This window comes from Callithrix jacchus, chromosome 6 (assembly GCF_049354715.1).
Source record: "Callithrix jacchus isolate 240 chromosome 6, calJac240_pri, whole genome shotgun sequence".
Classification (NCBI taxonomy): Eukaryota; Metazoa; Chordata; class Mammalia; order Primates; family Cebidae; genus Callithrix; species Callithrix jacchus.
In genome coordinates, this window is record NC_133507.1 from 13,608,031 (window position 1) to 13,635,976 (window position 27,946).

The window sequence follows — 27,946 nt, forward strand, 5'->3', positions numbered from 1 at the left end:
ACAACAGAGGCATGGCCTCTGTCCTCACAGGAAATGAGAATCCACTAAGAAAGAAAGGCAACTGCCAAGAGCTATGAGAAGGCAGCAAAAGAGGTCCAACAATATTCTGTCGTGGTGTTAGTCAGGAAAAGCTACACTGAGTTTCCTAGGTTTGCTTGATCTGAGAACAACTGCAAAATGAGGTGATTGGACCATAGCAATATTTTCCAAATGGTCCTCCACAGAGTGTGATTTAACATATTTGAAAGTCACCTGGATTATACAAAGTTCAGCTGGCTTTTTTTTTTTAGACAGAGTTTTGCTCTTGTTGCCCAAGCTGGAGTGCAATGGCATGATCTTGGCTCAGTGCACTACAACCTCCATCTCCCAGGTTCAACCAATTCTCCTGCCTCAGCCTCCCAAGTAGCTGGGATTACAGGCATGTGACACACCATGCCTGGTTAATTTTGTATTTTTAGTAGAGATGGGGTTTCTCCATATCGGTCAGGCTGGTGTTGAACTTCCAACTTCAGGTGATCTGCCCGCCTGCCATCGCCTCCTGAAATGCTGGCTCACAGACATGAGCCACCATGCCTGGCCTTGGCTGGCTTTTTTTAGCAAAGCACACGTTGGTGGCTAGAGTGCTAAGAATCCTGAAGGGAAGCTCTAGGGAAGGGTATCTCCCAAATGTTATGGGAAACATTTTACTGCAGAATATTTACAGCAACTAGTAATTGCCTTGTAAGGATGAAAATTTAGAAAAGAGTGGAGTAGATGTCTAAAGTCTGTAGCAGACATCAAATTCAATTATCGTGTCTTAAAGTATGTTTTAGAAAGCAGATAACCCACCAATAACATACAGGAAAGATTAGATAGGTGGACACCAGGAGCTGGACATTGCGGCATCATATCTATGTGGAAAATCATGATAGTCTGAGCTCAGATGGAAGGGACAAACAAGGCTTGGATGCTAATTAAATATAAGGTATATAAGAAAGGAAAAACAGTAACTATGTACCTAGGGAAACACCATCAGTTATTTAAGAATGCTTTACGTAGATAGGTATAATTTAGCCAGTTAACATGGAGAATGAAAAAAGTAACCATTTATAGCCCTGTGTGGTGGTGTGCCTGTGGTCCTAGCTACTCAGGAGGCTGAGGTGGAAGTACTGTTTGAGCCCAGGGGTTGGAGGTTGTAGGGAGCTATGATGGCACCAGTATAGGCCAACCTGGGGGACAGAGTGAGAGTCTGTCTATAAGAAAATAAAAATTAAAAATAATATTAAAAATATCAATTATAAACAGAACCTTCTGGGGTGAAGAACGCCCTATGGGATTCTGAGTAAACTGGGCTAACATAAGTAGGAGGAAGATAGAGAGGAGTATTTTTGTTTTCAAAGAAAGCAGGTAAGAATGGAAGGGAGCTCAGTCTCTGCTGAGTGCCCGTGAGTGTCCTTAACCTATGCTAGTGTGGCTACTAGTCTTATCTACTTCCTGCCCCTTGAACCTATCCTCCCTTTTCTAATATGTGCAGCCTTTATTACAGTGCATGGCTAGAACTATGAATTTTTTTTTTTTTTTGCCCTAGAGAGCCTTCAAATTTTAAAGCTTTCCCTTAAAAGATTATATTCATATCTGTCAGGGAAACTTTACTAACTTTCTGAGTTCTATCTCACATTTTACTTCCTCAATGATGCCTTCCATCCAACACCAGACAACTACACTATCATCCCATGCTGACTGTCCAGTTGCACCCATGTTACACTGTAACTTTTCCGTACAATAAGACAGTTATCTGTATTCAAATGAGTATTTTCTTTTGTATAACATTATATTCTTCTCTACTATGCCATGAGTTTTGTAACACTCCTCCTGAAGTTTATATTCCTAGAAATAGCACATTGCTGGATATTCCATAGGCTTATAGTTGAATGCAAATCAACGAGTATTTATTCAGTAATTTCTAGATGTTAGATCCATTTAGGTGCTGGGTATGGGGGGTTAGAATATAGAAAAGACAAAACAAAACAATAACAAAATACAGACTTTACTCTCATGGAGCTTAAATTCTTGTAGAAGTTTTAAGAAATAACTGAGTGATTAAAACAAATATAAGCCAAAACATATTCATTCATATAGAAGAAAAATTGTAATGTAGTTTTACAGTGGTCTAGGCAAAAAAATGTCAATGACATTTAAGAAGACTGGAGTGGCCTTGACCTCCCAAGTCATTATCCTTGAATCCTTTCTGTGAGATCAAATCACCTTCAGCATATTCCTGAACCCCTTAAAGCAACTGGGAAATCACTTCATCTAAAAATATAAAGTGTGACTCTAGTCCAAGTTATTACAATTGAATTAGAAAGTTTAGCTCAGAAATCTTCCTTTAACAATGATTAACAAGATGGACAATTTCCTTTTAAATCATACTTAGGCTTTTTCTGTGTGTTTGTTCAATAGGTTTTCCTAGGCGTTTTACTGATCTGAGACATGAAATGTAAAGTTGTGGAATAAGATTCCTAGGAAGTGGTGAGTTTTCTGAGTTTTTAAAATATATTTCTAATCATTCTCTGTTTTCGAATTTTAAAATGTATTTATATACACTGGTTGTTTTGCCTGCTAAAAGGAATGACAATTTGAACTAGGGTTCTTGTGACAGTTCTCTTATTCTCAAATCTCATAAACTATGCCAATGTCTTCTGACTTTTAAAGTTGAAGAGAAGAAGTGTGTTGACAAAGTGATTTTGGAGGGTTACATACCAAAATAGTTAATTTATATTTTCTTTCTGAATATTTGTAGGATTCTTTCTTTATTCTTCTACCTTAATGTTTTAACCAAATTATATAGATCTTGATTTCTTTTTATCAGTCTCGTGCTATGCAAGGTCGCCTTTGACTCTATTTAGAGCTTTCTTCTATCCTTCAAATTTTGCTTTTTCCATAATTATCTCTATTTTTTTCTGTATAACTTTTATTTGGTTGTTTTAATTTTATTTTTCCAATCTCTCTTTTTTTTAATATAAATGCCGATTATTAGGAGATTGGATCTCTGATGGTCTCTTTTAAAAAATTCAACTCTTTATACCTTTCTTCTGCATTCTGAGTGAATATTTCACCACAGGGTCATTTTTCTTGGTGATGGATGTTTCACTTTAACTGATCTAGTGAAAATTTTTGTTTTTATATTGCTTTTTTTGTCCCCCTAGAGTTTTTCTCATTTTATATCTGCTCCATTTTTTTTTTTAGCCAGCTTACTTTTCTGGGCAGTTGTTTCCTTTTCTGAGATTGATTTCCTAGCTCTACATTTTCTTTTGTCCTTTTTTTTTTAAGTATAAAATGTATATTATATAAAATTACTTATTTTTCTTATAATAACTTTTCTCATAGAATATTATTTTAATACTCCCTGTGAGTGCTTTGTTTCCCTTCTTATATCTTACTAAATCTCTCAATGGTCATGTTTTACTAATTTTTAGAAAGATGTACTTTTGATTTAGTAAGTTACAATGAGAAGAAGCTCATACCAGCCATACACTTTACATGAATCTGGTGGGTGAGTTCTCCTTTCATTTCATAATGTCCATAACTTTCAACTAGAATTATTCTTTCAGATTGTAGATCAGTGGGCAGGTTAATGTTACTTTGTATTACCTGCTCCCTCATCCAGAAATTTGGGAGCAATGTGCTAAGAGCCAGAACTCTGGGAAATTCCAGAAGTTTTCCCTTGATAATGCTATAGTCTGAATGTTTGTGTCTCTCCAAAATTCATGTGTTGAAACCCTAATGCCCAAGGTGATGATATTGGAGCCGGGGTTGGGGTTGGGGCTGGGGTTTGAGGCTTTGGGAAGTGATTTGTTCATGAGGGTGGAGCCTTGTGAGGGTTGAGTGAGAAGAGCGTCATCTATAAATCAGGATGAGGATTCTCACAAGTCACCAAATCTGCTGGTGACTAGATCTTGGACTTCCCAGGCTCCAGAACTGTGAAAAATACACTTTTGTTATATAAAGTTACCTAGTTTGTGGCATTTTGTTATATCAGCCCAAACAGACTCAAGATTGGTAAAACAGCATCTGGGGAACGGAAAATCACATCTACCTTTCCTATAAATCTACCCACTGTTCCAGCTATGCAATGTGGAATATGGGAACTTTCTCTCTGATGCTCCTTCCCATAGCACCAGGAATGAGCCATCTATCACATCAGATTGCCAGCTGCAGATGCTGCCAGCTTTCCCTATGTAGCCATCTAGACCCTCTCACAATAGCAGCAGCACTGAGCAGATTCCTGGGTTCACCCAAGCTTCTGATAGTTCTCTTGGCCTATCTCCTACAAAGAAGTGTTAGTGGGATTATCGTCAGGCTTCTCTATTTACTCATTATGATGCTGTGCTACTCTCTCGGGAAAGAGAATCATGAGTTGACTCTCAACGTCCTCCTTTAATCTGTTTTCATACGTGTGTCATCATGTCTCACAGGAATTCCTCAAACTATCTGTTATGTCTGCCTCTGTTTCCATTGATGATGCAGGCTTTTCCATAGTTAGAAAAACTTTTGAGAATTTTACTAATAACCTAAATGGGCAATAGGTCTGGGAAAGAAGTAGGTGTTGAACATCAAGTGGCCATTTTAATCAGAAATATAACCTTTGGCTTTAGTTACAACTTTTGGGGCCAAATTCTGTTCCTCACCTTTGTTCCAAAGAGAATAAATCCATTCTTTCCTTTACATGGTAAATCTTTCAGAAATGGAAGATAACCTTCATATATATCTACTCTGACCCAGAATTTCTTTGAGTGATACAGGCTTATGCTCTGCTCAAGGCATGAACTGGAATTTTCTCCCGTTTAGTATCTTGTTCTAATATTTATATGTGGGTTTCCTTAGGATGTAACACTCATAAATGACCACAACATTCTGGTCATTACATACCAGGGCTTAAGTAGGATAATCACCTCCTTTAAGATTGTACCTCTCTTTCTGTAATCAACAGCAAGACTGTATTAGCTTACTGGGTGTCACATCATATAGTTGACACATATTGCTCTTTTCTCAAAATCTAAACCACTAATCTTTTCCGGAGAGGCTTTGATTAAGCTGTAGTTTTCTCTTCCAACAATTTCAGGCCTTTTACTTCTTTGAACGAAAGTGCAGGACCTTACATTTGCTCCACTTACATTACTGTAGATTTCTGCTCATCATATCCATTCACATTCTATTATTCACTGCACTCCAGCTCCTTTCTGGTTCTATGTAAGAACATTACATCAGTACACCTTCTGTAATGTTTTTCTGATCCTGGATAAAAATGTGAAGCAAGACATGGCTGAGCATGCAATATGCATGACGTCCCCTACAACTGTATCCCCTCGGTGGTCTCAATTCACTAATTAGCCACCTCTGGTAACAGATGTTCTGCTAAGTCCAGAACTCTCTTATGATCTCAAATTTTGTCATTTTGATCACGGGTATACCAGGAAAGGCTTTGTATTCTCAAAGGGACTTTTAAGAAGAGTTCTTAATTTTTCGGTAAGTCTGTGTGTGTGTTAGTGTCTGCACATGTGTATAGGGCTGTGCGTGTGTGTGTGTATATATACATATACTATATTTGCTCTCTCTCTATATATATATACATATACTATATTTGCTATATATATGTTTATTATAAATAATTAATAATTTCCAAATATTATAAAATTTTGAAAATTTCTTTTTCATTAGAAGCATTATAATATAGCTTATGCGACGTGGTGGAGTCCCAGAATGTCATCTCTCTGATCAGTGTCATAAACCTCTCTGGGATTTGTCACAAACTGCTTCAACTCAAAAGTTTATCTGGAAAAATTAAGCTCTCAAAGAAATCTTGGCATTCTTCTACCTTTTCCTGGATTTCAGAGAGCAATTTTGATTTGTGATCTCTTAAGTCCATAACAATTTGCTATTTCTAATTTATTGCTTCATTTGTGACTGCTGCTACGGCAAGGTAAATTTATTCTGATTTGCACAACCTAAGTCCTTCCTCTGACAGTGACTAATTATTACCTGAGTTAAAATAATGAAAGTGTCGGAAAGTGTCCGAATGCAATTTGTTAGGAAAACATGTGGCATGCTGTGTTACCCCAGTCCAGAAAAGCCTAAGTGATCAGAAACCATGGAGAATTAAGATTTCTTCTTTCCTCTAAGGTTATAAATCAATGTAGAAAATTTCAGAAACTTCCATTGCAAAGAACTGAATTTGGTGAAACAAGGGGCACTTATGGGCTCTTAAATATCCTGGATTTTAATAAAAGTAACTCTTTAAGGGGATGTACTATAAAACTACATGAAAATAAAAGTAAGCAAGTAAAGAGAACCAACATTTATAGAATGCCTACTGTGTTCTTAGCTTCACTGGGTGCAAGGCACATTGCATGCTTCATCTCATTTTACAACCATTCTATGTGGACTCATTTTATTTTTTCTGATGTTATTTCCAGCTTACAGAGAATCAGAGCTTATGTAATTTTCCCAAGCACATAGCTGATCAGTATTAGAGTTGTGCTTGAAATACCAATTGCTCTGATTCAAGAGCTTGTGCTCTTTCTCCCATACCAAGATTTCACTCAGAGCTGATTTCATTTCACACGTGCAGCAATTTAAAAATGTAAAATTAGCCAATGGAGCTCCTATTCAAGAAGCTACATGTATAAAATGACATATATGTAGTATATAACATATAACTAATTATTAAAACCTGGAGTATGATTAATAGAATTTGGTGAATAAACAAAATAGCTAAAGAATTCCTCATTTGTAGCATATCCAATAGCAATGTTGGGGCAAACGCTGGATTCTTTCTGATGCCCAACAGCTCTGTAATTTAACTACTCAGTCTCCAAATCCATATTTTAAAAATATCAAGACCTGTTAAAAATTTTGACCCAAATACATTAGACATGTCAGAATTTTTTCAGGTAAAATATGTATAATCATGATAATAATTATGGTAATGAGGAAAGTAAGTTTCCAAAAGGAGCTTCATTTAAATTAATGGCATACTTTTTATATGCACAGTACATTTGTAAAATGCAGTAACTAAATTTTGGCAATTAAAAAGTATAATATAATAAAAATATGTTTATATTGGAAGAGCTGCTTTTTCACATTAAACTCTTGATAAGTTATTAAAATTGGTACTTAAACATTTCACAGGTTAAGATACTTCTGCTTACAAGGCCCATAAGATATCTAAAATGTGCATTTAAAATGCTGTTTCAATTATATTTCATATTTTGTGTTAAATATTTTATCCTAATTTTTTTAATGATTGTAGTTAGTGCCCACATTCGGAAAGGATTTCTTCATTTGATAATAATGTTAATTACAGACAACTTAAAAAATACTCATTCGCAGGGTGTTTACTCACACAATGCTAATCGATGTTTCGGATGTGGCCAGGAAGGAATCCTACCAGCACAACATTGACACCTATCTGGATCTCATAACCTTCACACTTTAAAAAGGGTTCCAGCTGGAAACAGAGTTAACCAAAATGATGCTCTCTGGTAAGACAGATGCTCAAAACAAATATTCACCGATGGATAAATAGACAAACAAAATGTGGCATATACATAGAAGGAAATACTATTCAACAATGAAAAGAAAGGAAATTATGACACAGGTGACGACGACGTGGATGAAACTGCAAGACCATGATGCTAAATAAAATAAGCCAGAAATAAAAGGGAAATGCTGTATGCTTCTACTCACATAAGATACCTAGTGGTCAGATAGTAGAGACAGAGAGTAGAGTGGGGTTATGGCCTGGATCTGGGGCACAGGGAGAATGTGGAATTGTTTAATGAGTGCAGAGCTTCAACTGGGGAAGATGAAACATTTTGGGAGGTAGATGCAAATGATGATGGCACAATAATGTTAACATAATGCTATAGAACAGCACACTTAAAAATGATTACAATGATATCATTATATTCTTATCACACTACAAAATAGCTAATTTTCAGTTGAAGTAATGTATGCTCTGTGGAAATCACTGAAGTATCTGCTAGTAAGAACAAGTTAGGACAGAGGCAAAGCAAGGAAAGTGCAAAATTTTCTTTTAAAGAAAAATGACTGTTTTTGAATGGGTAATACATGCATATAATAAAAAATGCAAATTTTCCCACAGGGTACATGGTGAACTTAAGTCTCTCTCTCTTCCTAGTTCTCTATTCATTGAAGGCAGCATCATTAGCAGTTTTTGGTAGAGCCTTCCAAGAGATTCAAGTATTTAAACAAGGTTTCGGTTCCTTTAACACAACTGGTAGTTTTTCTTGCTTTCTTCATAAAAGAAATCTAGGAAATTCTTAATTTATGATACAGCCTCATTCTTTTTAATCGCTGGACATTATTTCATTGTGAGAATGTACCATAATTTATCTAGCAGTCTCTTGTTGATGGGTATTACGCTTTGTTTCCATTATTTTAGAATCATGAGTGATTCTTTCCTAACTACCATTGTATGATTGCCATTTTGTGCTGTGGGGAAATAATGGTACCCTCACAAGTTTGACAATGAGGAATTGTAGCTTCTTGGATAAAGTATCAAAAGTTATAGCTCAATCTATCTGGAGGGATGGATGATGGAGGGTACCACCTTCATCACAAGATAAGTTAGAAAGCTCGATTGTGAACTGAGTGATGGGAGGGACTAAGTAGTAGTGTAAGAAAAGAAAAAGGAGAAATAGATTTAACGAGTTTTTGAGGAGAGACACATTTTAGGACTTGATGACAATAGTATAAAAGATGGTACTTTAAACCTTCAAGGTTTAAAGACCTCAAGGTTTCTAGACTGGGAGCCTGGGAAATTCTGCTCAGTGCCACATTTACTGAGTAACTACTAATGTACCTTGATCATGCTCTAGAAGGGAACAGGAATAAGATGAGCATACATCCCCTGACACAAGTATGTATCAGCTTTTGGGACTTCTTTAAAGATAATTATGGCAGGCATACAGTGTCTACAAAACATATATATCTGGGAGAATGAGAACCACCTCTGTTTATAATTAATGAAAGGTCTGTGCACAGCATTTCATACACCATGGGTCTTGATTAATATTTACAAACTGACTACCTCTCAGTATGGTGTGAGGCAATGAACCCAAAAATGTCTTCTCTTTCATTGACAGCACAGAATAGTTTTCTTGGACTTCTGAAAATGGCCACCATCTCTGTTTTGGCAAACATGTATGTGTGGTTCACAGTAAGTGGACCACGAAAAGACATATTGAATGAAGGAAAGAAAGAATAAAATTAAGAGAGCCAATTAAGAATAATGGTTATAGAGTAAGATAATACCCCTACAAACAAGGATATATTTCATGAAATCAAATTGGAGAAGAGCAAAGCAGATGGGTGCATAATGATCTCATGGACAAAGAATGAGATCTAGAGACAAATATTTCTAGGTTTAAACCTTACAATTAATAAATGATACTGTTTTATTTGGAGCAAGCTCTTTAGCATTGTGAAATATATATAATCAGACATTTTGTGTACAGATTAAACAAGGTAATACATAAGGTGCTGAGCACAGTGTCAGGTTCTTATTCAGTAAATGCTACGTCCTGCCACACTTCTCTCTTTTAGTTCCAAGTACTAGTTCCAGGATAAAATGTTCACATCTAGAATTTAATGAGATTGAACCAAAATGTGAATAGACCAATAACAAGTAATGAGATCAAAGCTGAATTAAAAAGTCTTCCAGCAAAGAAAAGCCCAAGACTCAATAGCTTCACTCCTGAATCTTACCAAACATTTAAAGAAGAGCTAATGCCAATCTTACTCAAAATATTCTGAAAAACAGAGGAGGAAGGAATGCTTCCAAACTTATTTTACAAGGTCAGTATTATTCTGATACCAAAACCAAAAATACGTCAAAAAAAGAAAGCCGTAGGTCAATACCTCTGAGCAACATTGACACAGAAATCCTCAACAGAAATACCAGCAAACCAAATTCAACTACATTAAAAAGATTCTTCATGACCAAGTAGGATTGATTTCAGGGATGAAAGGATGATTCAATATATGCAAGTCAAATAAATGTGATACATCATATCAACAGAATGGAGAACAAAAAACCATATGATCATTTTAATTGATACTGAAAAAGAATTAGATAAAATTTAACATCCTTTTATTATAAAAATCCTCAAAAAACTGGGTATAGAAAAAAAATGCCTCAACACATGAAAGCCATACACAACACACACACAGCTAGTATCATACTGAACGGGGGAAAGTGTGAAAGCCTTTCATCTAAGATCTGCTACAAGACAGGATGCCCACTTTCATTACAGTTATTCAATATAGTACTGAAAGTCCTAGCTAGAGCAATTGGACAACAGAAGGATATGAAGGACATCTAAATTAGAAAGGAAACACTCAAATTATCAAGTTTGCAGATAATATGACCTCATATTTGGAAAATCCAAAAGATTCAACCAAACAAATAAAAGAACTAATAAACAAATGTAGTAACGTCACAGGATACAAAGTCAATATAAAAAAACCAGTAGCATTTCCATATGTCAACAAATAATCAGAAAAATATTAAGAAAGTAATTTCATTTATAATAGCTCCAAATAAAATAAAATACCCAGGAATAAATTTTACCGAAAAAGTGAAAGATCTCTTAAAAATAAACTATAAAACACTGATGTAAGAAATTGAAAAAGATATAAATAAATGGGAAAAAAAATCCTTGTTCATGAATTGGAAGAATCAGTATTGTTAAAAATGTCCAAATTAAGGTAAAGATGGTCTAATAGGAACAGCTCTGGAATAGTGCAGTTCCCAGTGAAAGCAATGCAGAGGACAAATGGTTGCCACATTTCCAACCAAGGTACCAGGTGCATCTCAATGGGACTGGTTGTAGCCAAAGGAGGGTGAGCCAAGGTAGGGTGGGGCACTGCCTCACCTGGGAAATGCACTGGACTGAAGGATCCCTCCTCCTCCCCAACAGAGGCCATCGGGGGCTTTTCCAGCCACTCTGGCACTCGGGTTCAGATGCTGTCATCTCCCATGGTCTTTACAGCCCATAGACCAGGAGATTTCCATTGGCCAACAAGTGCCGTGGGTTTCCAGCACAAAAACCCTCACTGGGTGGCCATTTTAACTAGCACCTGGAACCCCTCTGAGATAGAGCCATACATTCTCCTGAAAAACAGGAGAGGATGTGGAGAAACAGAAATGCATTTACCTGTTGGTGGGAGTGCAAATTTGTCCAACAATTGTGGAAGACAGTGTGGCAATTCCTCAAGGACCTAGAAATAGAAATACCATTTGATCCAGCAATCCCATTACTGGGTATACACCCAGAGGATTATAAAGCAATCTATCATATAGACACAGGCACATGTATGTTCATTGCAGTAATGTTTACAATAGCAAAGACTTGGAACCAACCCAAATGCCCATCAAGGATAGACTGGATAAAGTAAATGTGGCACATTTACACCATGAAATACTATGCAACCATAAAAAAGGATGAGTTCATGTCCTTTGCAGGGACATGAATGAAGCTGGTAGCCATCATTCTCAGCAAACTGACACAAGAACAGAAAACAAAACACCACATGTTCTCACTCATAAGTGGGTGTTGAACAATGAGAACACATAGGCACAGGGAGTGGAACATCATGCACTGGGGTCTATTGGGGGGTGAGGGGCTGGGGAGGGATGGCAGTGGGTGGGGAGAATGGGGAGGGATAACATTAGGAGAAATACCTAATGTAGATGATGGGGGCAGGGATAGAGACAGTAAACCACCATGTCATGTGTGTACCTATGTAACAATCCTGCAAGATCTGCCCATGTACCCCAGAACTTAAAGTAAAATTAAAAAAAGAAAGAAGAAAAAAGCTCAAAAAAAGTCTTTACTACCCAAAGCAATTTACAGTCAATGGAATTCCTATCAAAATACCAATAACATTCTTCACAGAAATAGAAAAAATAATCCTAAAATTTATATTGAACCACAAAATAAGTAGCCAAAGCCATTCTGGGCAAAAAGCACAAAACTGGAAGATTCACACTACTGGACTTCAAGTTCTACTACAGAGCTACAGTAACCAAAACAGCACAGTACTGTCATAAAAACAGACACACAGACCAATGGAACTGAATAGAGAACCCAGAGGTAAATCTATACATCTACAGTGCACTCAGTTTTTAACAAAGTTGACAAGAACATACATTGAGGAAAGGACAGTCTCATCAATGAGTAGCGCTAGCAAAACTGTATAACCATAGCAAAAGAATAAAACTAGACCCCTATCTTCTCTCACCCTATATAAAAATCAAATCAAAATGAATTAAAGACTGAATTAAATGACCTCAAATTATAAAACTACTATAAGAAAACATTGAGGAAACCCTGTAGGATATTTATTGGGCAAAGATTCTTTGAGTAATACCCCAAAAGCATAGGCAACCAAAGCAAAAATAAACAAATGGGATCATGTCAAGTGGAAAAACTGCTCTATAGCAAAGGAAATTATTTTTTTTTTAAAAAAAACTGAAGAGACAATCCACTGAATAGGAGAAAATATCTACAAACTATCCGTTTGGCAAGGGATTAATATCCAGAATATATAAGATGATCAAACAATGCAATAGGAAAACAAATCCAATAATTTGATTAAAATGAGCAAATCTCTGAAGAGACATTTTTTAAAAGAAGACATACAAATGGCAAACAGGAATATAAAAAGGTGCTCAACATCATTGTTTCTCAGAGAAATGCAGATCAAGACTACAATTAGATATCATTTTACTCCAATTAAAATGTCTTTTAACCAAAAGATAGGCAATAACAAATGTTAGTGAAGATGTGGATAAAATAAGACCTTTGTTCACTGTTGGGGAAATGTGAAGCATTATTACAACCACTATGGAGAACAGTATGAAGGTGTCTCAAAAAACTAAAAATAAAACTACCATATGATCCAGCAATCCCACTGCTCAGTATATACCCCAAAAGAATGTAAATCAGAAAGTGAAGAGATATCTTCACTTTCATGTTGGTTGCAGCACTACTCACAATAGTCAAGCTTTGAAATCAACTTAAGTGTCCTTCAACAGATGAATGAACAAAGAAGATGTGGTATATATGACACAACAAAGTACTACTCAGCCATGAAAAAGAATGAGGTCCAGTCATTTGCAGCAACATGAATGGAACTGGAGGCCATTTTTTTAAGCAAAGACACAAAGGTAATTTTTATGTGTCTCACTCATTTGTGAGAGCTGAAAATGAAAAAAATTGAACTCAAAGAGATAGAGAGTAGAATGATGGTTACCAGAGGCTGGGAAAGGTAGTGGGGAGAGGAGGGGAAAGTGGGGATGGTTAACAGGTACAAAAATAACGTTAGAATGAGATCTAGTATTTGCTAGCACAACATTGTGACTACAGTAAAGAATAATTTAATAAACATTTAAAAATAACAGAAAGATTATGATTGTAACACAAAGAAATGATAAATGCTTGATTTCCATTTCCTCTGATGTGGTTATTACACATTGTATATCTGTATCAACATATCTCATGTATCCCACAAATATATACACCTGCTACGTACCCATAAAATAAAATAAAAAATTTAAAAAAATTTAAAAAGTAACCAAAAAAGAACTTAATGATAAAGACTGAAGATCTAAGATTCTTGGCAGTACAGTGTGATGTTAAGAGCATAAACTATGGAGCCCAATGCAGAAGAGCTAACCTGAGCCTATTACCTATCAACCATGTAACTGCCACAACCATGCTTTCCTTTCTATTATCCCCAGTAACATGGAGATAACCAAGGTGCCAGTTCATAGGGTGGCATGGTTGAAGGAAATCATATGTGCAGTGCTTTTCAAAATGTTAAGCACTCAGAAAATGGTGTTGATGAAAGAACTTATTGGTAGATGAAAGAAGTTGCTCTTATCCGTGTGTTATACATAAATCAGGTTTCTATTCTGCATTTAACTACCTGAAAAACTTCCAGGAACTTTCTATATGAATGGCCATTTAATCATGGTCTAAAGGTGTGTGCAAAGATAATGCATGTCCTAGGATTATAGATCTGTGAAATGTTAACATAGAGGGAGACCCCCTTTGACTTTGAGAAAAACATGATCACACCTTTCCTTTTTAAGCAGCATGATAAATAGATACTAACTGGATGGCTCTGTTGTATTTAATGTGTTTGAGCACACTGTCTAAAATCTACTTGAACAGTATAGTATCTATGGAATATTTCCTCTGAGAACAGGTTTTATTATTAGATTACATTAAACAAGATATGATCTGTCAATAAGGGATTTTTTACCCCCAATCCAGCTTGCCGATGGAAATACCTGTTTTTAAATTACTCTAAGACCTTCTTTGTAGGAGGCTGGGAAAAATATAGCCATCAATCATAAAACTGACAAGCCCTGGGGTTGGCATGGGCCTGGTCTAAAAGATGCAAAAAACAAAGATAAAGGTGCACAACAGGTATGCAGAGACAGGGAGGATGAAAGATAAACAGAAGTAGCTATTGGATAAGAAGAGTGAGTTAGAATGCTGTACTTAGAATGCAAAATTGAAAAAAAAAAAAAAACAAAGAAAAAAGTGCTTAAACTGGAGAGAAGAAGAAAACCTTTCCTTCAAATATTAGGAAAAAAATCCAGATGATTCTATTGCATAATCAAGACTTAATCGGGCCACAGAATGCTATACTTTCACTTTACTGTTGCTTTTATATTTCAATTTAATCCATCTTCAGTCACAAAGGTTTTTTTCCTTTTTCTTCATCTCATATCATCACCAGTAACAGCTCACCTGTTTTAAAAATATCTTGACCCAAATAAGAAAAGCCTCTTTTGAATTAATTGCTCCTCATGGGACAGTGAAGGTACTTTCCGTAATTCAAAGTTAGACTTGCAGGGTAAAAGGAAAAACAAAAACGAACATAAAAACCAAATAATCGCACAGCTCTCCCTTGCTGGTCAATCTAATAGGAGTGGGAGAAAAGTCTTGCATTTAAATAACTGTTTTGCCTATAAAGATTTTTCATCTCTCTCAAAACCAAATTCCTCTGTAAGATTGACATTTCGGAAGAGGAGGGAAGGCAGACAGGTGAACTCAGATTAAAATGGATTTTGCCAACCTTCCATTTTAAAGGTCAAGGTTGTTGCAGACTAGCATTGTGTCTTTAGTCTAAAGCTCCCGACTTCATTTTCAGCATTCAGGAAAGACCATGAAATAAAAGGAAGAGAATTCTTCCCTTGCTCTTTCTGGTACTTAAATATATGTGGATGGAGGCCTTGGGTGCAGAACAGTAAAATGACTTCCTATCATGTGTTCTATTCTTCCAGAGGTAGAGCAAAGATGTTTAATTTAATTCATGAATTTTGGACCATTCTGAAAAAAATGGCATGTGAACTAACCTTTCTTCCAGTCTACATTGCTCTGGATTGCAATGGTGAATTGCATTCAGTGATTATACATTCACTTTCTGGGAAGATTCAGCTCCCATCGTCTTGCTTTCACCTGTCAGACCATGTACTCACTCTGGAGTTTGTTCTTGGAATGCTTTAAAGATCAAGTGAAAATTTCTGTATAGTCTCATGAACCAAGGCATTGCCTCTGCCATCTTGAAGTGATGTGCATACACCTGGCCTGGCTGTGTTCATACCCTGCATCCTGGTTGTACAATGAAAATTCTACAGAGTTCTTGCTCTTGAGGAGTGCATGGCTAATTAGGAGGTTTCCTTGTAAAAACTAAGTTTAGGTCTCCTGTCTTTGGGAGAGATAAATCATTTGTGTAAAGTTATAAAAAGTACAACTTTCGTAAGCACAGAATCTGAGTACATTCAGGTCCTTCACAGATGAGGGTTGTCGGAATTTTGACCCAACTGTTCTACAGATGCTCTCTTTATACTAGCATTTAATGTGATTTTAACTCTCAGGATGTTTTAAGTAGTTACATAATATATACATTGGTATGGTGTATTTTGCTATTTTTTTGTGATGAATTACAGTTATTCATAATACTTAAAAATACTACAGAGTAACAATACACAAGATTTTGAGCTAATTATCAATATGCAATATATTAAATGACACATGGTACATGCTTGTTACATACCCACACACCGCCCCCCACACACACAAAGAGAAAGATTCTGTGTTTCTTGAAATCAAGCAAGATATAAGATAATGAAATGTTATTGGTGGAAGGGTCCTCAGAAATGATTGATAATAGTCCCCTGATTTTTAAAATGACCAAACTGGGAGAGTACTCAGAAAGGTGATCCAATGGCAGATAGAAAGTTAAAGATAATGCAGGGAGCGGAACCCAGGGTCCTCCTGTGTCCTCCTCCAGCCAACCTTCAGCTCTTAACACTCAGCAATCCGTTCTAATTCTACATAGATTTGAGATGCTCAGGAAATGTCTTCACCACCACAGACTGCACAAAATAAGCACGTGCAACTCAACTGCTTAGGTTCTGAATATGTGACATTTAACACCCCATACTGAGGAATATCTTTGACCCATCAGTGCTACATCTGAACCTGAAAGAAAAATGTTTATGTTTGTTATTAGACATAGATATGCCTGTCTCCCTTCCCTGCTCTTAGAGACATATGCCTCTATTGTCAGCTCTATTTCCTGTGTTTAACCCATGCTCTGTCTCCTCTGATTGCCCCTAATGGAGCTTGACAGTTGTAGAGTTAATCCAAGCTCTGGTCTCCAGGTTTCACCTCAGGAAACAATCCGTCCCCAGAGCTTTGGGGCTTCTTGCAAGTCTATATTCCCCCAGAGTCTTTTCCCAGCCCAGCTGGGGAGCCTTTCCCATTGTCTGCCAAATGGACACCAATTAAGTCAACTGTTCCCCAATTAGAATTTTGCAGAATTTATCATGTTCTCTTGTACTCCGGCTCCCAAGCAGGGGTCTGTTTTTGGAATTAGTTATAGAGGAAGAAAATAAATAAATAAATCACAGCCCTTTCCTGTAACGCAATACCCCTGGGTTTTTCCTGTCCGCCATTCACACGACATGATCCCGGGAAATATGGCAACTGCTTGGTAGCTCTGAGATTTATCATCTACATAGTGGAGCTGTTCGTAAGTCAGAGTCCAAAGCAAAGGGCTGGTGCTCACCCAGGAGGGGCACTCAAGTGACTGGAAAGAGGTGGGAAAACTCCTCTTTACACCAAAAACGAGGATTTGCTTTGAAGAGATGAAAGCCTGGTGTTTTGCTTTCTGGAGAAAATGCCCCTCCATTTGGACAGCCGACTTTAAGGCAGATGTGTTCTTGTGATGAAGGATTCTGCAGAGCGCGGCATTTCCAGGCAACGTTTAAGATGTCAATCAGTAGTGTTTCAAATCACTCAGGCTGTCACAGCTGGGTGACACTGAGGCTGAGTTGGGAGCCTTTAGAGAATGCGCATGTTGTTGACATCAGAATGCACTTGTTTGTGAAGCACAGACAATCACAAGTAATATCTTCCTCAAAGAATCCTGTTTATTGTCGTATGTTTTTAACCATTTATTCAGCATGTTCATTTTGTAGACTCAGAACATAGAAAAGTGCATGGCTTAGAGCCCCACTTCTCAAACATTAAGGAGCACACAGGTCATCTGAGGTCTTACTAAAATGCAGACTCTGATTCAGCAGATCTGGGGTGGGGCCTGAGATTCTGCATTTTTCATCAGGTCCCAGAAGACATGGAAGCTTTGAATCCCCTACCACAGTACAAATAATAAGAGTTTAGACTGATACCTTGTAGGTAAAAGCTACATTATTCTTATTGGATTGGGTTCAAAATGACATGAGTTGATCTTGAATGATGTGTTTAGATATTTCAGACACATTTAGATATTTGACTGTTTTTTCCCAATAGTATTCAATTATTCAATCATTTATATGCTCATTAGTTCATCTGTTCTTTTGATATTTATTTACAGTTTATTATGTGTGTGGTACTCAGCTGCATAGTAACATACAGAAACGGACAATACAGTCACTGACATTCAGACAAAACATAAGGAAATGAAAGTTTGGCATGTATGAGTGCATCCAATACTCCATGAGCAGTAATCTCAAAATTTAGTATTTTAAAATAGTCACAGGGTAGCCAGATTTCAAGTCTCAAGTTTGCCAAAACTGAGGCAGTCAAATCTGCCCAGCCTTCTCCACCCACTCAAGACTGGTCAAACACTTCTCTCTAAGGGCTAACACCAATTGAAGGTTTAGCTTCCATTTGGAGTGGGAGGCTAGCATGCAAGGCCAGGAATGCTGGAAGCATGATTACCCAGGGAGCATGTTTACTCAGGGAGCATCACTGGCAACCAACACCTAGAATACAAAATAGCCAAAATGAAGAAAACACAAGCGAAGACTGTAGCAATTCAGAGAAGAATAGAATCAGTGTGAGCTACATTTTAGAAGTCTTCACCTATAAGACAAGGCAAAAGAGAAAAAGAGTCATTTACAATACTTATATACTTGTAACTTTCGTTATTGAAGTTAAGTAAATGCTTATTGAAATAAATTAGACAACAACAGAAAGCAAAAGGTCACCTATAATCAAATTATTGAATAGATAACTATTTTAAATAGATCCTTTATCTTGGTAACAGCAACATAACACCAAAGAGTAAGATTTGAAACAGAAAAGCTAAAGGCCATATAGAAAATTATATGTTCTGGGGGAAAGGATCCTCTTAAGAGCATAAAATGACAATATATCAATAATCTGGGTTGGTTTTAAATAGTGTGCTTCACGCTTACTGCAGGCTGAGAAAGGAATTCCTTAGCTTGTCACAAATCACCAACAATCCCAGCAGACTTCACTCAACAGTCAGATGCAATAATGTGAAAATTCATACCTCCACACCCTTGCCAGCTGCATGCCACCACCACAAAGAAAATACCAACTATTAGCGAAACGAGCCTGACTCAATTTTCTCTGAATTATCTTTGTTTAGAACATGATCGATAAACCTTGTATAAAACAAAAATTGACATCTACATTTTAAGAGGAGAATGGCTCCCTGAGAAGCCATTTCTGTCTGGCTGTAGTTACATCCAAATTAGAAAACTAAAAAAAATCAAATGAAGGTATCTTAGGCGTGTGTTTGTAATGGCCAAACAGCAATCATTCATCAAGTCTCCAATGTTAAAAAATAATGACTTCACATTGTGACATATGCATAGCTGTTCTTCAGCTCCTTTCTTGGTGTTTGAAGTAATTCTTTGCCTTCTTTTTCCTTCTTCGGTTCTTCTGTGGCTAACCACCTAATGCTATATTCTGGGCAATTTTCCAGGCCTGGTGTTCCTCTTCATTGTTGCTATCCCAATTCTTCATTGTTTCTCTTCATTGTTGCTATCCCAATAAACTAATGGCATAGCATTATTAAAATAGCATTACTTTCTATGAGGAAAAGTAAGAAAATGCTTTCATTTAATTTACCATTCATGAGGCCACCTGGAGATGTGCCCACAGGACCCGGGACTTCTATTTTAGATGATGAGGAAACTTCCAGATCTTGATAGAACCCAGTATCAAAATGTTGTGGGAGTGTTGGGGGACTTGAGACCACCCCATCATTTTTCACGAGGGTCTTCCTTCTTCTGTTTCAATTGTCCTCCTCCTCAGAGGTGCAGAATTCAGGCCAGAGGGCTAGAGAAGGGATATTTCTGGCCTGACCCAACCCAGGGCAGCCTGAAACATTTACAGGAAAGTTTGTTTTTAGGAAATTTCCAGTCCAATTATGCTCTCCCTGGAGACGTGAATAGTTCAGATAGCATTCAGATAAGCATCCACAATGTTGGGAACTTGGTAAAAAACAGAACTAGCATAGAAATTTTTGAGGCTTGGCCTTCTCTGGATAAAATAGCTCTTTCAGGGTGAGGCAGCCTAGCCTGGTGGTCTCAGGATAGAGGTTAGCATCAGGAGATCCTGAGTGTTATGATTCCTGCTTCCTCTCTGGCTTGATGGGTGGCCTGAGGAATAAAATGAGAGCCAACCTCTGGATTTGAGACAAACGGACCAATAATAATCAGTCTCATATGCTTTGACTTGATTAATTGTTCTGATGAATGGGCCTAAAAAAGAAAATCTCTTTCCAGCCTAAAATGTATATTTGAGATTCATGGGCAAAATTGTCAGGGTATACTAAAATCCTTCTGAACGGAATTCTGCCTTCCCCATGAACCTCTACAATTATCTAAGATTCCCACAGTGGTGTGAGTTCTTTATGGCCTCTGGTCAGTGGCAACTGCTACTTTGGGATGGCAATTTTAGATCAACGTGGTACTTAATTTTGGCTGATATAATTAATTAATCTTCATTCATTTTAAAGAACAGTAGTTTTCATGATCTTCAGGAGAAAACTCAAATGTTGTGGCCTGACTTTCAAGTACCTTTGAGCTCTAGTTTCTGCTTATCATGCCAAACTCACCTTGGGCCACCATTTGACACCAATTATGCATCTTTTCAGATTCTAATTCCATGCCTCACCCTCTGATGCTCTCCTGCAATCCAATATTACCTTACAGTGGCATTGCATCATTTTTGAAATTGTTTGGCAACTATCCGTTTATCCACAGATGGTATAAAATTAGAGTTAAAAGCAAGGTTTTTGAAGTCATCCAGGTAAGGGTGTGAACTGCACTCCCACATGACTGAAAAGTCTTGCCCTCACACTGTTCTATGAAACTGGACCAAATTTAACCTGGCTTCCACCTGCAATAGGCTATGTCCCTCATGGGAATCCCCAAACTTCATGCTGCGTCTTCAATCAAGGAAATACACTGCCAAACCACGCAAAGCACATCTTCTGTCATGTGTCATCCCCCTGCCCCCTGACGTGGCTCCCAGTCTATTTTCTATTTCTTTTTTTAAAATTTCCTCATCTTTTCTGTTCTCTCTTTGTATTCTCTTTAAAAACCTTAGTCATCTTTATCTTGACATTGAGTTGACATTGAGCTCAGCTTATACTGACTGCAGTCTGTCTCCTCTGTTGCAGTAGTCTGGATGAAATCTGTCTTGCCCCCTTTAATGCATGATTGGTGCTGTTTATTTTCAACACTTCTCTGGGAGGATTCTGAGACTCATGGGGCTTATATCTGGTATATAGCTTCTGGGACACACATCTTTCAAGGTCTCTGTGGTGGGAGAAGGATGAGCATGGAGAACTCACACCCTTGCTTATAAACCTTCTACTGAAAGTGAAACAGTTATTTTTACTCACTATTGGCAAGAGTTTCATATTTCAACCTTCCCTGAAGAGTCTGGGAAACATGGGGCGTACATGTGCTCATCTGTATGGTATGAGCCCTCCTGCTTTGCCCTGTCTCCCTTTCTACCTGTTTCTCTTTCTCCCAGATTGCCAGTTGAGAAAGCATTCTACCATTTTAGATATCTTTGTCTATACACATTCAGAAGAATGGGATGGGACCAGATGATCAACCCACTGTTTATATGAGAAAGAAAAATTCTGTCTTCAAGCTTCAATCTGGAAGGAAATCATAGCAGGAGAAAATGATTCAAAGCAGAACATGAGTAAAGTTATCTGGAGTGAGCTATTGCTGTTGAGTACTGATTCTATGTATAGTCTAAGGTGAGGCTCAGATTTCGGTATTCCAGGTAGTTTGGATGATCAGCGAGGGTGAGGGACAACTGGATACAAGATACCCAGAAATACACCATCTCTGGTAGAGGATCTAGTATAAAGGGCTGAGAGGTTGAAAACATTGATGGGAAAATAACAGGATATTTAAGGAGGCAGACAACATAACAGTCAGTTAAGGGAAGGTAGGTGCTCTAGTCACAGAAAGAAGGTGGCTCTTCATCTGCAATAGAAGAGAAGATGCCACAAAGAAGAAATTGTGAGATGCACACCCTCTGGCGGCCTCAGACTTTCCAGTTGCCATTCACCCATAATTCAACATTTATTGAGTAGCACCAGCCATTAGACAGGTGGTCTGCTGGGGGCCACAAATACATTGCTGGAAGGACAGCCATCCTGTCCTTGGAAGGCTCTCGGGCAGTGAGCAGTCAAGGTAAGAACACATCATAATGTGTGTGCTGACAGTGGGAGAGCATGAAAGGAAAGTGAGTGGGCCAGGAAAGACTTCTGCAATGAAAGAAATCTTTCCCCGAGCTTTGGGCATAAAATAAGTAACAGGTGCTACCCTCTTAAATATTTTCTGAGACAATGAGGTATGCAAACAAACAGGGCTGAACGTTGGCCTCATCGTCCACAGGGTGCTAGAAAGAGTGCAAAGGTGGAGGCAGATAGACCTGCACAGCAACACCAGCCCCAGCACAGTGGTGAGACCTGAGCACCACTAATGCTGGTGCTCCACCAGCCTCCATTTCCTCAGTGATACAGTGAGTGTGTGAACACTCTGCTCTTATGGGTTGTTCTTGAGGAATGAATGCAATCGCCTGCCTTCAGTGCCTGGCACCAAGTTTGGTTCAATGCCAGTTCTCTTCTTCCCTTTCCTGCCACTCATCACTGTCTTACCAAAATAGGGACACTAATGCTGATAATAGTATTAACACCACTATTAGATATGACTCCTACTACCAGTAGTATAAATATATTATTTTTGCACCAACAGTCTACAATTGACACTATACTCTCACACATATCACCATTCTGACGTTATATTGCCTATTCTCCCTTTCCCTTCCTACCTTTTAAAATGTCTTTTGAAAAGCATTTTGGCTGCCTTAATGGGTACTTAAAATAATCTGAGTAAATGAATTAAAATTAACATGTGAAAAAAAGTATAGTAAAAAAATTGATAGCCATAAGATTGGCCACGATGCATTTATTGATCCTCTGGGCAGATTTAAGAGTTATCTTTCAGGTTCCTAGAAGCCAAGGTGAAGAGGAATGTTTTCAGACACATAGTTCATAGCATCCATGAAATAAGTAATCACCAGTTGCTTTGGCGATTTGTAACTATTATTGGTACTAATTTCAGAGAGGTATTTCTCCCTGGGAGTCTCATAGAAGGAAAGCTGTACACTTAAGTGAACAATATTCAAGGCAATCTTTGACAGATGAGGCAAGAGCAACGCTGGGCTAGTTTCTCTGAGATTCCCAGTGTGCACTGATGGTTGGCAGAAATTACCTTAGGGAAGAGAGAAAGTTGGTGTAATTTAATTACCAATGGTTACCTGATTTGGCTTGATCGAAGGATAGATATAATATAGAATCTGGGGAGAAATGGACAAAGTGTGTATTCTCTAAACATTCCCCCATGGACTTTCCATAATTGTTAAATGACGACGTGCTCAAGGAACATCTACGTGGTAGCTCACACATATTTGTTTTGTAAATGCAGCTTTTCCAACTAAAAATCTCGGACTCTTTTCATTAGGAAATGTAAACTATATTGGAGGCTCATGATGAAGTCACTTTGGCTCTCGTCAATTCCCATTCCTTCCTGATTTACCCCCAGTCCGCTGGCAAGGAAAGCACTTAACCTCACCCTTCTACCCTGAAGCATAACTGAAAGGTTACCTGAGAAATGAATACAGGACATTTTTCCTAGTGCCTAGCACAGTTCTTCAGTGCTCCATCAACTATCCTTCCTGTACTGTGGTTGTCTCAAGAGCTGATTTGATTTTCTCGCAGCGTTTGTAGTTTAATGGTGCTTTTCAGTAAACATTTGTTTTTAACAGGATTTAAAAAAAGGGGGCCTAATTGAAATCCATTTGGATTCAGGGAGGCCCTTCAGACCCCTAACGCTTAGCTAAATAGAGGATCATTGGTGCAGCGCATTGCGACTGCTCTCTTGCAGAGTAGCCTCTGAATGGCTATGGCTCATTGAGCCAATGCCCACTTGGCAACGCTATGGCCTTCTCTATGTCAGGATGTTCTCAGCAGCAGGAAGAACCAATGTTTCAGCATGAGATATAGCAAATCACTAGTAGTGGTGCTGGCTCTACCACCACATATGGTGTCCCAAGTCCAAGGACAGATTTCCCAGGCACATAACCAGTATTCTCTTCAGCACACAGAAAATAGTCCCCAGCCAATCCCTTAAGATAAGTCTCTACAAGAGGAGTTTTAATATGTTGTCCACGGGCTATTCCACAATTGCACGCACTCCATGCACCTGTTTTCAACTCTTATCGTTAGATGCTGTGGGGAAACAGCAGATACTAGACCGCCACAGAACCTCAGGCAATCAAGCATGAAAGTCCCCATTTGTGAGCATGGGTCAGTGTCCTGGTCTTAGCGTAGGGGTAAGAGTTTGTACTCTGGAGCCAGCCTGCCTTGGTTCAATACAGTCAGGGATTCCCTGAGCCACTTACTTTATCACTCTGTGCCTCAAGCACAATTTGTGAAACTAAAGGTGGTAACTGTATAGGGCTGTTGAGAGGATTAAATAACTTGATACAGGTAATTCATTCAAAACAGCATCTGACACAGATTTTACTAGGTTTCTGTCATTAAAAGCTGAGGTCTTGAACTTCTACAAAGATTCTGAGATTTACAGAGTATAAGAGAGACGACTCCGGGAGACCGCCAGAGCTCCTTTTTCTTTCCTTAGGAATCTCAAATTCGGTGCAGCTGCAGAGGACCTCAGAGCTTTAAACTCCCTGAGCAAAGGGTAAATAAACAATTCAGTTTTCTGTGCTAAACTCCAACTATGTATTAAGTGTTTTATGTACAGGCTCGCCTATAGTCCTTCCATTTACCTATGAAGTAGGCACTATTATCCCCATTACTTAAGGAAATTATCTTTCTCTAGAGAGAGTATGATTCCCACACTGGGCTTTAATGCTCATCTCACTACTGGTACTGTCAACTATCGAATACCTTGACAATAAACTAGAGGATGCCTCATCCAATTTGAATCTCAGATTTAAAATAATACATGAGATTTTAGTATAAGCCTATCCCAAAGGTTGCATGGAACATACTTATAATAATAAAATGTTATTCACTTTTTCTTTTTACACAGAGTCTCACTCTGTCACCAGGGGGGTGCAGTGGTGCAATCTTGGCTCACTGCAACCTCCTCCTGCCTGGTTCAGGCGATTCTCTTGCCTCAGCCTCCCGAGTAGCTGGGACTACAGATGTGCACCACCACGCCTGGCTAATTTTTGTATTTTTTAATAGACACAGGTTTCACCATGTTGGCCAGGCTGGTATTGATCTCTTGACCTCGTGATCTGCCCACCTTGGCCTCCCAAAGTGCTGGAATTACAGGCGTGAACCACTGTGCCCAGCCTGTTATTCATTTTTTAATCTGAAATTACAATTTCATTGGTTGTCCTGTATTTTCATTTGCTACATCTGGGACCCTAACTATAGGGAAGTGTCTTCTGGTTGCCAAGCACTGAGCTTTGCCCTTTATACAGTTTATCACATTTCATACAAGAGCAAGCCATGGAGAAGGTCAATTATGGAGCAATTCATATATCTCTTTGCCAGCTGGGTTGATCTTTCACCCAGCATGGTGAATGCCAACCTCTCTTCTGGCATTAGGGCATTTTGTCATAACAGCAGATTTTTCACATAATTAACCTTCAACTGTACTGGTAAGACTCTCCAATGATGGGGTCTAGGTAGGGCTATTTAAAAAATAACTAAAAACAATAAGAAGCAGTCTGAAAAAAAACGCACACACACATACACACAACAAAAAATACAAGCTCTGGATTTAGGAAAACATAAAATTCAAGTGCAAGATCTTTCACTGGCTGTCTCTATGAGCCTCAGTTTTACCATCTGTAAATTTAGCATTCTCCCCACAGGGTAATAAGGGACTAAATGAGAACTCTGTATAAGTGCCTAGCTCAGTGTCATACGCATGCATGTTCAACAAGTGACTACTTCCTCCTCTTTCTCCCTCCATCTTGTAATAACAGATAGTAAGTATGAGGACATTAGGTTCTTCACATCAGTCATCTCCAGAGAGAAACCATCTTCCAGTGTTTCCTATAGTGAGACCCACACTGTTGAGAAGCCACTGGGAAACTTCCCCTGGAATTTGGCCAGCTCCAGCTGGGCTGAAGCTTCAAGGATGGGAGAGGAAGGAAGGCAGGTGAGGCCAGTTCCCAGAGTAGGCTTGCCTTTTGATTGGTGTCATTTGTTGTGTCCGTGGGAATTCTCTGTGGTGTGGAAAGAGCAAGTGGCTGCAGGCTGAGATTTTTACCTAGGTGTCTGGAAGAAGATGGATAGTGGCCCGGTGTGGTAGGCGGGTCACGCCTGTAATCTCAGCACTTTGGGAGGCCGAGGCAGGTGGATCATTTGAGGTCAGGAATTTGAGAGCAGCTTGGCAAACATGGTGAAACCCTGTTTCCACTGAAAACACAAAACAAATTAGCTGGATGTGGTGGTTCGCACCTGTAATCGCAGCTACTTGGGAGGCTGAGGCAGGAGAATCGCCTGTGTCTGGGAGGTGGAGTTTGCAGCGAGCCGAGATCGCATCACTGCACTCCAGTGTGGGTGACAGAGTGAGACCCTGTCTCAAAAAAAAGGAAAGGATATTAAAAAAATAAAAATAAATTTAAAAACGTAACCCAAAGCCTTGTCCCAAGGAAATGTTGACCTCGTGCTATATCCTTATGTGATTTAGAAAATGAATGTGCCGGCCAGGCTCAGTGGCTCACTCCTGTAATCCTAGCATTTTGGGAGTCCGAGGCACGTGGATCACCTGAGATAGGGAGTTCAAGACCATCTTGGCCAACAGGGTGACACCGCATCTCTACTAAAAATACAAAATTGGCCAGGCATAGTGGCACATGTTTGTAATCCCAGCTACTGGGGAGGCTGAGACAGGAGAATCGCTTGAACCCAGGAAGCAGAGGTTACAGTGACGTCCCGCCACTGCACTCCAGCCTGGGCGACAGAGCAAATCTCTGTCTCAAATAAAAAAAAAAAAAAAGGAAGAAAGAAAAGAAGAAAAGAAAGGAAAAAAGAAAATGAGAGTGCCATATTCTAGTCAAGGTGGCAAACGTTTAGCCCAGGGTTTCCCTTTTGTGTGTGTGTTTTTTATGGAATCCGTTGCTATACCAGTCAAAGGATGGCTTGATGAAAAAAATCTGCACAAAAATGGTAAATGTCCTAGTGACATTTCCCCTTCTCCCCCAACCAAATCTTCTAGTCTAGCTGCCATGACAGGACCACTGTACTGTGCAAGCAGGGAGAAAGTCAGCCCTGGTTAGCACAGATTTGTTTATTCAGAGCTGGTCCATACAGTGCATCTTCCTTGTCAGAGATTCCCCCCTTTCCGAGACCAGGAGCACTGTTGAACACATACTGGCTTGTGCCCTCTCTTATCTAAGGTGTTATAAGAAATGAATCTGAACTTCAGTTTGACTCCCCCCCTGCAACTGGGTTAAAGGCTCAATTCCATTTCCCTACCTTAGCTGCATCTTGCAGCATCTCCAGCACAATGTGGAATTTGCTTGTGAAAAAAAGACAAACACAAGCTTGACAGAAATGATATAAATAATCAATCCTTGGTGTATTTATATAGAAGCCAGGTGCAGCTCATGGATGATTGCTTCATACTTTATTTCTTTGCTTTTCTAAGAAATTCTGATAGATGTAGTGGGCAGTTTGACATCATCTGGAAGTGTCCCTCACATATATCTTGAAAAATAATCAGGTCTGGTGAATATGAAGAAAAAACATCATGGAAATCTAAGAAGCAACATCTTTAGAGTAAGTAACAATTCACATTTTATAATATTTATTTGATCAATCCCCCAAACTTTATAATATGTGTATATCACATTAGTTTCATGATAGAAAGTCTGGTAAAAGAAGTCAGAAACATTTTACAGGATGAACTTATTGGTAAGGTTTCCAGCCTCAGTATGCAATCCCCAGACACCAAAATAACTTGGGACCCATTCAAATATTCTCAGTAACACATGAGAAATGCCAAGTTCCGTAGAGAACGGTGTGT

At 38.5% G+C, this 27,946-nt stretch overlaps 1 protein-coding gene across 29 annotated transcripts in view; it reads right to left on the reverse strand.

The window, feature by feature from the left end:
- LOC103793610 (uncharacterized) overlaps window positions 1–27,946 on the reverse strand; it is a 592,261-nt gene that overhangs the window by 144,737 nt on the left and 419,578 nt on the right. For 23 of the 29 annotated variants that reach the window (XR_013519259.1, XR_013519258.1, XR_013519256.1 and 20 more), the window contains one exon: window positions 11,220–11,283. The exons of the other annotated variants lie outside the window; for them this stretch is intronic. The gene's annotated coding sequence lies outside the window, so the exon portion shown is untranslated. The remainder of the gene's footprint in view (window positions 1–11,219; window positions 11,284–27,946) is intronic. 29 annotated transcript variants of the gene reach the window in all.